Raw genomic sequence first — 14,381 nt, forward strand, 5'->3', positions numbered from 1 at the left:
TGCCCCTCGAGGAGGTCATCGTCGGAATGAAACTTCACATAAACGTAGGAATCATATATAAATATACTTCTCTTACCTGTATTACATCCTCTTGCAAGCAAACACACATGCATAATAAACATATTTTCCACATTCACCCATGCCGATAATCATTTTGTTCCATTTCAGGTTATAATCTTTACCTCAATCGACGCAGGGAACAGATAGACGTCGTCCAGTCTGTATCCCATCCGTCCCACACCCAGCTAAGGAGAGCAGATGTCACTCGCGAGCATCCACCGCCCCTTCAACAAGGGCGGCAGCGGTTAGGTTAGGTTAGGTAGGTTAGGTAGACGAAAAAACATTAATTCATGAAAACTTGGCTTATTAGGTAAATCGGGCCTTGCATAGTAGGCTGAGAAGTGAGTTCTGGCTACTAGGTACGACATATATATATATATATATATATATATATATATATATATATATATATATATATATATATATATATATATATATATATATATATATATATATATATATATATATATATATATATATATATATTATTAAATATGACCGAAAAAGTAAGATTAATAATTCTAACACGAATTTTCTCAATCTTTCGTACATTACGCTTCACTGTTGGAGGTAAATCAAAAATCACTTCTCCAAAATTCATTTTTATTTCTAGTCTGACGCGACACGGGCGCGTTTCGTAAAACTTATTACATTTTCAAAGACTTCACAAATACACAACTTATTAGAACTTACGTCTCTCTGATATTATATCTACATTTGAGTGAGGTGGGAAGGGTGATGTGGCATTAACACAAGACAGAACAGGAGGGGATATTAATAGGGTATTAAAAGTATCAACACAAGACAGAACAGAAACAATGGGTATTGAATAGAAGTGTTTGTAGAAAGCCTATTGGTCCATATTTCTTGATGCTTCTATATTGGAGCGGAGTCTTGAGGTGGGTAGAATATAGTTGTGCAATAATTGGCTGTTGATTGCTGGTGTTGACTTCTTGATGTGTAGTGCCTCGCAAACGTCAAGCCGCCTGCTATCGCTGTATCTATCGATGATTTCTGTGTTGTTTACTAGGATTTCTCTGGCGATGGTTTGGTTATGGGAAGAGATTATATGTTCCTTAATGGAGCCCTGTTGCTTATGCATCGTTAAACGCCTAGAAAGAGATGTTGTTGTCTTGCCTATATACTGGGTTTTTTGGAGCTTACAGTCCCCAAGTGGGCATTTGAAGGCATAGACGACGTTAGTCTCTTTTAAAGCATTCTGTTTTGTGTCTGGAGAGTTTCTCATGAGTAGGCTGGCCGTTTTTCTGGTTTTATAGTAAATCGTCAGTTGTATCCTCTGATTTTTGTCTGTAGGGATAACGTTTCTATTAACAATATCTTTCAGGACCCTTTCCTCCGTTTTATGAGCTGTGGAAAAGAAGTTCCTGTAAAATAGTCTAATAGGGGGTATAGGTGTTGTGTTAGTTGTCTCTTCAGAGGTTGCATGGCTTTTCACTTTCCTTCTTATGATGTCTCCGATGAAACCATTGGAGAAGCCGTTATTGACTAGGACCTGCCTTACCCTACAGAGTTCTTCGTCGACTTGCTTCCATTCTGAGCTGTGGCTGAGAGCACGGTCGACGTATGCGTTAACAACACTCCTCTTGTACCTGTCGGGGCAGTCGCTGTTGGCATTTAGGCACATTCCTATGTTTGTTTCCTTAGTGTAGACTGCAGTGTGGAAACCTCCGCCCTTTTCCATGACTGTTACATCTAGAAAAGGCAGCTTCCCATCCTTTTCCGTCTCGTAAGTGAAACGCAGCACGGAACTCTGCTCAAATGCCTCCTTCAGCTCCTGCAGATGTCTGACATCAGGTACCTGTGTAAAAATGTCGTCAACATACCTGCAGTATATGGCCGGTTTCAAGTTCATGTCGACTAAGACTTTTTGCTCGATGGTACCCATGTAGAAGTTTGCAAACAGGACACCTAGGGGAGAACCCATGGCGACCCCATCTACTTGCTTATACATGTGCCCATCCGGGCTCAAGAAGGGTGCCTCTTTAGTACAAGCTTGGAGTAGTTTCCTCAGAATACTTTCTGGCATGTCAAGAGGAGTACAGGCTGGATCACGATACACTCTGTCGGCTATCATTCCGATTGTCTCGTCCACAGGTACGTTGGTAAACAGCGATTCTACGTCCAACGAGGCTCTTATCCCTGTGGCCCGTGTGCCCCGCAGTAAGTCCACAAATTCCTTTGGAGACTTCAGGCTGAAGGCGCAAGGAACATAAGGAGTCAGCAGGCCGTTGAGTCGCTTCGCCAGTCTGTACGTGGGTGTGGGTATCTGGCTAATGATTGGCCGAAGTGGGTTTCCAGGCTTGTGCGTCTTGACATTTCCATACGCATATCCAGGTTTATATTCCCCAATGATCTTTGGCAGGTGGAGTCCAGATTTCTTGGCGTTCACAGTTTCGATCAGTTTGTTGACCTTTGCTTTTAATTCGGCTGTAGTGTCCTTCGTTACCCTTTGGAACTTAGTTTGGTCAGAGAATATGATGTTCATTTTCGCCAGATATTCGTCTTTTTTAAGAATGACATATATTGGCGACTTGTCACCTCTCCTGACAACTATCTCCTTGTTCTCACGAAGGCTTTTAGCTGCCGCTTTAAGCTCGGGGGACAGTATGGTGCTTCTGTAGTTGCCTCGATTCTTTCCTCCTTCTGCAATAAGTTCTGCTTGTAAGGTATCTTTGGTAGTGACCTTCTTTTGTGTCTCGAGGTCGAATATGTCGTCCAACAGAATTTCCAACTCTACTTTCCGGGCCATTTCACTCGGTCTGGACATAACATGACAGTTTATGCCCAGATTTAGGAGAGTGACTTGGTCCTCAGTGAGGTTAATTCCTGCAAGGTTCAGGAAGCCATCTCTTGGTCGTGGAATTGCCATAGGTCCTCCATATAATGTTGTTAGTTTCTTGATAATCCTTGTTTCAGTGCTGAGGTGATGTTGGTCTGTGAGGATGTCGAGGTGTTGTTCAATGCGGGTACGGATACTATGGTCGATGTTGCTATTTCTCCACTCGTTTGTAGCATGAAGTAGTTGCGTTTTGTTGTCTTTGATTTCATTCTCTGCCTTGTATATCTGATCACGAATCAGATCCTGGCGATATTTTATCGTGAAGGCTTGATTCCTTGCTGCTGGGTCGTGCACTTTAATATTAGTATATTTTGGTAGCAGTCTTTCCTGTAGACATATATTATTAAATATGACCGAAAAAGTAAGATTAATAATTCTAACACGAATTTTCTCAATCTTTCGTACATTACGCTTCACTGTTGGAGGTAAATCAAAAATCACTTCTCCAAAATTCATTTTTATTTCTAGTCTGACGCGACACGGGCGCGTTTCGTAAAACTTATTACATTTTCAAAGACTTCACAAATACACAACTGATTAGAACTTACGTCTCTCTGATATTATATCTACATTTGAGTGAGGTGGGAAGGGTGATGTGGCATTAACACAAGACAGAACAGGAGGGGATATTTAATAGGGTATTAAAAGTATCAACACAAGACAGAACAGAAACAATGGGTATTGAATAGAAGTGTTTGTAGAAAGCCTATTGGTCCATATTTCTTGATGCTTCTATATTGGAGCGGAGTCTTGAGGTGGGTAGAATATAGTTGTGCAATAATTGGCTGTTGATTGCTGGTGTTGACTTCTTGATGTGTAGTGCCTCGCAAACGTCAAGCCGCCTGCTATCGCTGTATCTATCGATGATTTCTGTGTTGTTTACTAGGATTTCTCTGGCGATGGTTTGGTTATGGGAAGAGATTATATGTTCCTTAATGGAGCCCTGTTGCTTATGCATCGTTAAACGCCTAGAAAGAGATGTTGTTGTCTTGCCTATATACTGGGTTTTTTGGAGCTTACAGTCCCCAAGTGGGCATTTGAAGGCATAGACGACGTTAGTCTCTTTTAAAGCGTTCTGTTTTGTGTCTGGAGAGTTTCTCATGAGTAGGCTGGCCGTTTTTCTGGTTTTATAGTAAATCGTCAGTTGTATCCTCTGATTTTTGTCTTGAATGAAGTGGCTTGAATCTGATTATTTAAATATTAATGTAGTAAATTAAATTACGAAGGACCACCCACTTTTATAGTAAAGAGGGAAACTGAGAATTTCTGATCATTAGATAATTCCTAGATGAACCAGTAACTATGGATAAAATACTAGAGAATATGATCATATAAATAATTAATGGGCTGTATAATTAAATGAATCAAACCCTCAAACACCTACATTGGGGGGTTATTACTGGAGGTAAGTACGTCCAGGAATTAGTGTGGTTCGTTCACTAATTCAATTAATAATAATCTAATCCTATAAAATTATACTGAAACTGATATCATTACCATAAATGGGAACATAAATTATAAGTATAGTAATGAGAGTTACAGTAAACACACATTAATCCTGAGGAATTCTGCATATAAAAAATTGCAATAGATTCATGAAAGAATATAAAATCTTAGCTTAATGATGATTCCTTTAGACAAGCCAATGGAGTTTCCTCTAATTCTCTGGACTCGGTTGGCTGACGAATGGGACGGATTAACATGGGAGAAGACGTCAGGAAGGTTTCTTCTCACGTGCTGCAAGACAAATATTTACAGTAGCAACTAATTTAACTACTGAATCTCTATATTCAAGAAATTGAGAGTTACAGGTGACAAATTTAATCACCTGTTATTAGATGTTATCGTGCGTCATAATGGTCAATCACCCAGCTACTACAAAACTCTTTACCAGATGCATCACATAAAGGGAATATACTTAGCTGAAAGGGCACTGTATAAGTTTTAAGATTGCCGTAATTCGCGTCCCCAGGCTCCGGCTAAGCCTATCCTGGATAGTGGCGCGCTTCACTGGCTGGTCACGTGTCGTCAAGAACCAGGTTAAAAGGTTCCTTATCTGACACCAGCACTAGCTGAAGATATTATCTGCAAGGTTATTCACGCCTCACAGTGGCGACTTTCATCTGAGGAAGGATAACGTCTGCCCTGGTGGCTGGGCAATGGCGTCTCCTGGTGAGTACGGTATGCGCAGGTCTGCCTCTGATGGGTTCTCCACGTGTACTGAGTTGGTCCTCCTCAACCCACGCCGCGTCGCGCGTTCATAAAACAAATTATGTCACGAACATTAATATTTCTCGCATTTACGCTTGAAACGTTGAAGACTGGACGGGTTTATTATTTAGAGGAGGAAATTATTATTATTTACCAATTTAAGAATAGTAAATATATAAGGGAGAGGAATTAATGTCTCCCCATGGCATTCACTGGTAACGTTAACTTTTATTACAAGATAATCGCTATGACTCCAACGCTCTATTCGGCTTTTAGTTGCAGGTCAATTCATCTGCAATTAGTTATCATACAGAATGCCTTAGTTATAGAGAATTGAATTTAATTCTCACATACATTGGATATAATGTGTTTATTGTAAGGAAATCTGACGCAATACTGGCGTCGAGTGACGTGAGAATTCTAGCCTACTGCACAGATGAAATTATTAGTACATGAGAATTCTACGTGTTGTTAATTTTACTTACTACAATAATTAGTAGAGTTAGTAATAAGTAATGAGAATACAACAGTGTTGTATTCGGTGTTGGAAATATCCAACATAACTCCGGGGGGAGGATTCTAGGGTCGTAGTGTACTGTGGTGTACTGACCTATCCCGAAGTGATATTAAGATTAGTATGTTAATATGTTAGTATGTTAGTACTCACATAACGAACGTCCCGGATTGATCAAGGACTTACAAGAACTTGAGTCTTGTTATTTACATGTCAAATGAAACATGTTGCTTGTAGCCTACACAATATTTATAGAATTGCTCTTAGTTGAGAACTATAATAGGCTTGTAGTTTCCCTTAGTGGAAACAGGTATTAAATATTGAAACATTAAATGATTAAGTTATCGGTAATCAGGAACTCTCTAAAGCTCACAATAAACTCAACAACTAGGGTCGCAGTGACATGTAATGGTGTATTACGTAGCTGCTGAATCGTAGGTAAACTCAGAATAAGTTCCTAAGAACTGATAACACTATTGTATGATTATACAGTGAAGTGTTATTAGTCATTTAAGATCAAGGAGACTATGACACTACAGTAAGGTCACTGTCTAGGGTCGCTGTGACTTGTAACTATTGAGTTACTAGACAACAACATCACGCAGCATCATGATCACCCCAAATTCAAATGAGGAAGTTGAATTTAATGTGCACTGTCGTGCAGTAGTCATTCTGACTGATGGTACAACTAATTTGCTAACTAGCTAAAATAATAGAAAAGTAGAGAACTGAAAAGTTTATTCATTAAAATCAAGGAAAATTCTGAGTCGACAGTGAGATTAGTAGCCTAGTCATTCTGACTTATGAGCTAATTAAATGGCAGTTCATGGGCTTGGCACTGTAAACTGGTTAGTACGAAATCACCTTTACATGAATTTGAGTTTATTAAATCAGTCTCTATATGTATAGTCAACTGCAATTAATGGTGAGTACAGATTAGGCTAGTACTCAGTTGACACAAACTAAAGTCCCTAAACCTACCTAAATAAATGGTTTGAATTTCTAACCTACCTAAGTAAGGGACTAAGCTAATTGTGAGCAAAGTACTCGAATTAAGATTGTGAGCTGTATTGAGCTCATAAACAGGTCGAGGTATATTGAACTCGTGAACATGGTGAGTTACAGTGAACTCATCAACAGTGTTGACAGGGTGAGCTACAGTGAGCTCGTTAGCAGTGCTAACAGGGTGAGCTGCAGTGAGCTCGTCAACAGTGTTGACAGGGTGAGCTACAGTGAGCTCGTTAGCAGTGCTAACAGGGTGAGTTACAGTGAACTCGTCAACAGTGTTAGCTACAGTGAGCTCGTTAGCAGTGCTAACAGGGTGAGTTCAGTGAACTCGTCAACAGTGATGACAGGGTGAGCTACAGTGAGCTCGTTAGCAGTGCTAACAGGGTGAGTTACAGTGAACTCGTCAACAGTGTTGACAGGGTGAGCTACAGCGAGCTCGTTAGCAGTGCTAACAGGGTGAGTTGCAGTGAACTCGTCAACAGTGTTGACAGGGTGAGCTACAGTGAGCTCGTTAGCAGTGCTAACAGGGTGAGTTGCAGTGAACTCGTCAACAGTGTTGACAGGGTGAGCTACAGTGAGCTCGTTAGCAGTGCTAACAGGGTGAGTCACAGTGAACTCGTCAACAGTGTTGACAGGGTGAGCTATAGTGAGCTCGTTAGCAGTGCTAACAGGGTGAGTTACAGTGAACTCGTCAACAGTGTTGACAGGGTGAGCTACAGTGAGCTCGTTAGCAGTGCTAACAGGGTGAGTTCAGTGAACTCGAATTAACGAGGTGGAGTTTTGCATCATTCAATTATCATGGCGAGCAATATTAAGCTCGTACGCATGGGGAACAAGCACTCATATTATTACGTTAATTCCAGGGTGAGCTATATTAAGCTCAGGAAGCATGTTAATTAACAATGCTGATGTTTAACGATAATGCATTAAACATATTAGTTCTCTGTAAATTCGCTTACGTACTAGTAAGTTTGCAAGTTTGTTCGTGCTGCGCTCCTACACTAAATAAGCAGAAACGAAAGAAAAACAACTCAAACACATTAATGCAAGTATTTATCACCAACTCTTAGTGCAGAAAACATGGTATTAAGAAGGTTTTCTTGGCAAACCTTTAAGCGCAAGTATAGTGGACCAGTGGTCCTAGTGAATTTGTAATTACTGAAGTTGCTTGATGACTTCCTAGAATTACTAAATTCAGGAAATGCCAGTGGCATTAAGTGCTAGATTCTCTAGCCCAACATTATTAATTACCTAGGGGGTACTAGATTCTCTAGCCCAACATTACAATTTAACTAGGATGACTGAGTGTGGTCAATTACTACTTGTCGAGAATAATTCTAGGTCTGCAGTGAATTCAATGGTTTGGTCGCTGTGACTTGTACTTGTTTGAGTACGGACCATTGGTTTTCACTGAGAGCTATGAAACATCTCGGCGAGTATCAATTGCACTACATTCAATCTGAGTTTATTACTCAGCTGTGTTTCTCCTTTTAGCTTGCTGCTGGAGAATTGATTTTCTGCTGACTAATTTATTATTGTTGGCAGGTTTAGGCTTGTTCACATTCAGAACTTTACCAGTAAGTAAATAGCCTCCTGCAGATTGGAGCATTTTCATTCCCAATCGTTTAACATGTCCAGTTATGAACTGGTAATAGTAGTCGGCTCCTACTGTCATGTTCACAGAAAATGGTACCATCCGTTTTCTATGTGCGGCGGCTGAGACGCCAGAGAGAGAAGGTAAACAATAGAGCGTACAGGACGCCCGCCAAGCTTGGTAGCTACTAGTCATGTAATCATATTAAGTATTAAAGTCAGTAACCAAGTCATGACTTTACATCAACCCTACAACCAAGACTTCCTCAGTAACACACAAACACCACATTGGCGACGAGGATGAACTGTGAACGCAGGTATTTGTTCAGTTTTAAACACAAGGGAGAAGCATGCTGCCTGGAGGAGGAAGAGAAGCTGTGAGCACCATAACCAATGCTGTGTGCTAAACGATGCTGTGTGCTAAACGATGCTGTGTGCTAACCAATGCTGTGTGCTAACCAATGCTGTGTGCTACCCAAGCTGTGCTGAAGAAACTGTGTACTGAGGAATCTGCCGACGTTGTGTACGAAACGACGCTTTGATGTGTACAAAACCTGATGTTTTGGTTACGAAACGACGCTTCGTGCTACAAAATTCATCACACTGAACTGACTGCTGCACCAACTGCTGCGCCAACTGCTGCACCAACTGCTGTACCAACTGCCAACTTCTGCTGTGCCAACTGCTGACAACTGCTGTGCTGCTGTGAGTAGGAACAACACATGTACACACGGGCTAGGTAAGAAGTCAGTTGCTGCTATATTGTGCACTGTTGTGAACTTTTGCATTAAAATGCTTGTGTGCTTTGCAAAATTAAAGTAATTACAGTGAATTCTTGACTAACATATACAGTGCAGTAAGTGTTCAATATTCTGAGGAACATTTAAGTGATAAGTTACATTTATTCAGTAAAAATGGCAAATATACCTCAGTTTCCTGCATTTGATCCTGACTGTGACCAGACAAACCTGTCACAGAGGTGGGTCAAATGGCTTAAAAAGTTTGAAAATTTGTTGATAGTTTCTGACATCAAAAGTGCTGAAAGAAAGTGTGCCTTTCTACTTCATTATGCAGGTGATAGAGTTTGTGACATCTTTGACACACTGAAAGACACTGGTGGTGCCAAAGATTATGACACTGCCAAAGCCAAACTAACAGAGCATTTCAAACCAAGGCAAAATACTGCAATGGAAATTATGCATTTCAGGAGAGCAAAACAACTCTCTAATGAAACTGTGGATCAATACCACACACGTCTGCAGGGTTTAGCAGCCCATTGTGAGTTTGCTGATGTTGACAAAGAAATCAAACAGCAAATAATTGAATCATGCACATCTACACGTCTTCGTCGAAGAGCTCTAGAACTTGTTGATGATGACAGTTCTCTTACCAAGATACTGGATATGGCTCGTCGAATGGAAGATGCTGCACGTGATGCTCGTGTCATGGAGTGCAGTGCCAATAACGGTTCTGCCACTGTTACTAACAGTGATGAGGTACGTAAGGTTCAGGGAGGACACCGTGATCAAAGAAGATATCATGGCAAACCTAACAGTAAATTTAGCCGAGAACCACGTCACAACTGGGGTCAAGGAACAAGGCTCAAGCAGTCACAACGACCCACATCAGAGGGTGTCAACAATAAATGTTACAATTGTGGAGGAGACTACCCACACCAAGATAATGTTTGTCCTGCTCAAGGTAAGAAGTGCTATGAGTGTGGAAAACTAGGTCATTTTGGTGCTATGTGTCGTTCTGCAATAAAGAAACCACAGTCAATGAATAAAAGCACTGTACGAGGATCAGGTCATAGGGGTCGAGGTGGTAAACACAATATTGCACCTCATATCCAGAATGTTAATAATGTACAAGACAACATTTCATTACAACCAGTCTCAGATGACAGTGAATGTGATTATACTTATGGAGTACAAGCAATCACAGAATGGAATGATCTTCCAAACAACCCAGAGACATGTGTATACATTGCTGGTATTTGTCTCAAGGTTCTCATTGACACTGGATCAAACATTGATACCATTGCTGAGTGCCACTATGAGAAATTTAAAAAACAGTTCCCAAAGCTTGAGAACTATAATGGCAAAGCCACTCCCTATGCTTCAAAGGTAGCCTTGCCAGTGATTGGAACTTTCACTGCAGAGATTAAGTCAAAGAATGCAATGCTCATTACTACATTCCATGTTGTTAGGAATGCAAAGGAGTCTTTACTCAGTTACAAGACTTCAACCAAATTGGGGCTACTTCAGCTTTCTAATGCTGTAGCAGTGGAATCTGCAAACAATGTGGATGCTATTGTTGCTGAATTTTCTGATCTATTTAAATCCATAGGTTGTTATACTGATAGCAAAGTACATCTGCATATCAACCCAGATGTAATTCCAGTTGCCCAACCACATCGCCGACAACCATTCCATACTCGCAAGAAAGTCGATGCCGAACTGGATAGGCTGATAGAACTAGATATCATTGAACCAGTAACAGGCCCAACACCATGGGTAAGCCCAATTGTCACTCCACCAAAGCCGAAGAATCCAGATGAGATACGCATTTGTGTGGACATGCGTGTTCCCAACAAGGCAATAATGCGTGAACGCCATCCTACACCGACTGTAGATGATATGATCTACCGCTTGAATGGTGCAACTGTATTCAGCAAGTTAGATTTAAACAAGGGCTATCATCAGCTTGAACTTGATGAGGAGAGTCGATTCATCACAACGTTTACGACACATCGAGGTCTGTATAGGTACAAGCGCCTGAGTTTTGGTATCAACAGTGCTGCCGAGGTATTCCAGCACATCATCAGCCAGGTATTGCAAGATATACCTAATGCTGACAACATGTCTGATGACATCATTGTTTATGGCCGTACCCAAGCTGAACACGACAAAGCTCTTCGTGCAACATTGCAACGCTTACGAGAAAAGAATCTGACGTTAAGCCGAGCAAAGTGTGAGTTCAATCAACATAAAATTGAATTCTTTGGACATGTACTTAGTGACAAAGGTCTGTCTCCAGATCCTAAGAAAGTTGCAGATATCAAGAATGCTGCACCTCCTTCAACGTCCACTGAAGTACATAGTTTTCTGGGAATGGCAAACTACTGTTCTCGCTTCATTCCAGATTTTGCTACCATTACAAAGCCTCTACGCGATCTCCTGAAGAAAAATGCATCATGGTACTGGAGCGATATCGAGCAAAATGCATTTGATGCTGTGAAAGATGCACTAGTAGAGAATGCGACTGCTGCATACTTTGATCCATCAATGGACACTGAGTTAACGGTGGATGCTAGTCCTGTTGGTTTAGGTGCTGTGTTAGCCCAACACAAACCTGGTCAACCAGATTCCCGAGTAGTAATTGCCTACGCCAGCCGTTCTCTCACAGATGTTTAGCAACGATACAGTCAGACAGAGAAGGAAGCTCTTGCTCTTGTATGGGGCTGTGAACACTTCAATGTGTATCTGCTTGGTGCGCCCTTCACCACGATGGTCACTGACCACAAACCGTTGGAGACCATCTTCAATAATCCAAAGTCCAAACCACCAGCTCGCATTGAGAGATGGGCTCTTCGTCTGCAACCATACAACTTTACGGTGAAATACAAGCCGGGTGCAGGCAATCCCGCTGACTACATCAGTCGACATCCTGCAAACAGTTTCACCATCACCAAGCATCAGCAAGTTGCCGAGGAATATGTACACTCTGTAACCTGTGATGCAGTCCCTAAGGCTCTCACTCTTGATGAAATCCGTACTGCAACCCTGGAGGACCCAACTCTGCAAGCAACAGTGGATGCATTGACTAAGAAAAAGTTCCCACGCATCCCACCCTCAGGAGTTGACCAAGATGCATTCAAAGCACTTGAACGCTTCCAGACAGAATTAAGTGTTACGCAACAACGCGACACTGTGCTGCGAGGTACTCGTATCGTGATTCCAGCTGTTCTCCAGCAACGTGCTCTGAAGCTTGCACATCAAGGACACCAAGGTCTTGTTAGGACGAAACAGCTGCTACGAGAAAAGGTGTGGTTTCCTGGCATTGATCGTCAAGCAAAGGATATGCATGATGCCTGTGTCCCTTGCCAAGCTGCAGTGGATACTTCAAGACCAACACCTCTACAACCTTCACCACTACCTGCTGCACCATGGACGGAAGTATCGATGGACTTCTGCGGACCACTACCAACTGGAGAGTACTTGATGGTAGTCATTGATGATCACTCACGTTATCCAGAAGTAGAAATCATCAATTCCACATCTGCAAAGGCCGTCATCCCGAAACTCGACAAGATCTTTTCAAACTTTGGCATTCCCGAAGTTGTCAAGACAGACAATGGACCGCCATTCAATGGACAAGACTTCGTCAACTTTGCTGAGCATATTGGATTCAAACACCGCCGTGTGATGCCACTACATCCTCAAGCAAATGGAGAAGTTGAGAGATTCATGCAACCTCTCATGAAAGCGGTATGCTGTGCTCATGCCGAAGGACGATCCTGGAAACAAGCTATGTATGCTTTTCTCAGGAACTACCGTGCAACACCGCATGGAACACTGGGCAAATCACCTGGTGAACTTTTATTTGGACGTCCTATGAGAATCGCACTACCCGTCATGCCAGCCGAGGTAACGGATAAACGTCTCGCTCAGAAGGATGCACTAGCCAAGGGCAAAATGAAAATTGCTCATGATCAACGTGCAAAGGAACAGTTCATAAAGGTTGGTGACACTGTTCTCGTTAAAAAGAAAAAAGAGGGAAAGTTAGATAAGCCGTATGATACAAAACCATATAAAGTGATTAGTGTAAAAGGAACTATGGTAACAGCTAGTAATAGAGATCATAGTATAACACGTAATATGGCTTATTTCAAAGTGATTCCAACTAGTGTAGAAAATGATGAAGTGCAAAGTCGTGCAAAAAAAAAACGAAAAAAATAGTTATAACCCGACAAACAATTCATCAAGGGATGTTATTGCATTTAAGGACTCTCGTCCTAAACGTCATGTTAAACGCCCTACACGATTTGATGATTAATTGTGTTCCTATGTAATGAAAAGTATTTACTTATTATGCTAAACTAAATTTAATATTGTTTGAATAATGCAGATATCTCATTCAATATTTTGTAACTTTGTATTACAGTTTCTTTCATGTTTGTTTAACATTGCATATGTATTTTTAACATTGAAATCCTTTGTGGAAAAGATTAAGTTGTTTAAATTCTTTGTGTGCTTAATTAATGTTAAATGTATGCAGTATCTCTTGATATGGTAATAACTTACTTTGTGTCAATAACTTTGCTTTGTGCTACAAGCATGGTAGACATCCTGTATTCATTCTTTTTAAAGAAAAGGAGGGATGTCATGTTCACAGAAAATGGTACCATCCGTTTTCTATGTGCGGCGGCTGAGACGCCAGAGAGAGAAGGTAAACAATAGAGCGTACAGGACGCCCGCCAAGCTTGGTAGCTACTAGTCATGTAATCATATTAAGTATTAAAGTCAGTAACCAAGTCATGACTTTACATCAACCCTACAACCAAGACTTCCTCAGTAACACACAAACACCACACCTACTAGAACATCTACATTGTTAAGGCGGTCAGACGTTAACTTGTTGTCAGCCAAATTAATTTCACGTTCCTGCAGGAAGTGGGCTGTGTACCCCAGACCCTTAATATTTAAGTCTAAAGGTATTTGATCTACAACAATGGCTTGGACAGCCTTTGCATGACTACCTAGTCGTACAAGCGGTTGAACTACTGAGTATTCATGGGTTCCTCGATTTATCATGGACCCTGACAAGTTTAATTTTACCTGTCCCATTGGTTGTAAATTAAGTGCCTCTGCTGCTCTTTGAGTAATGAAAGTTCTCTGGGAACCTTGATCAAATAGTCCACGTATGGTGATCTTGGCTCCTCTGTTCTTCACTTGAAGTTGGGCAGTAGGCAAAGCAGCATCCACTTGAGATGCTTGGGAAGTTACGCTGTACACATCTCGCACCTTGCAGCACTGTACTGGTGTAGATTCTCTACGTCCTATTCTAGGATTGACATAATTAGTCCTAACTGATTTGCACAGTGCAGCATGATGCTTGCCCCTTCTACACCTA

This window comes from Procambarus clarkii, chromosome 89 (assembly GCF_040958095.1).
Source record: "Procambarus clarkii isolate CNS0578487 chromosome 89, FALCON_Pclarkii_2.0, whole genome shotgun sequence".
Taxonomy (NCBI): domain Eukaryota; kingdom Metazoa; phylum Arthropoda; class Malacostraca; order Decapoda; family Cambaridae; genus Procambarus; species Procambarus clarkii.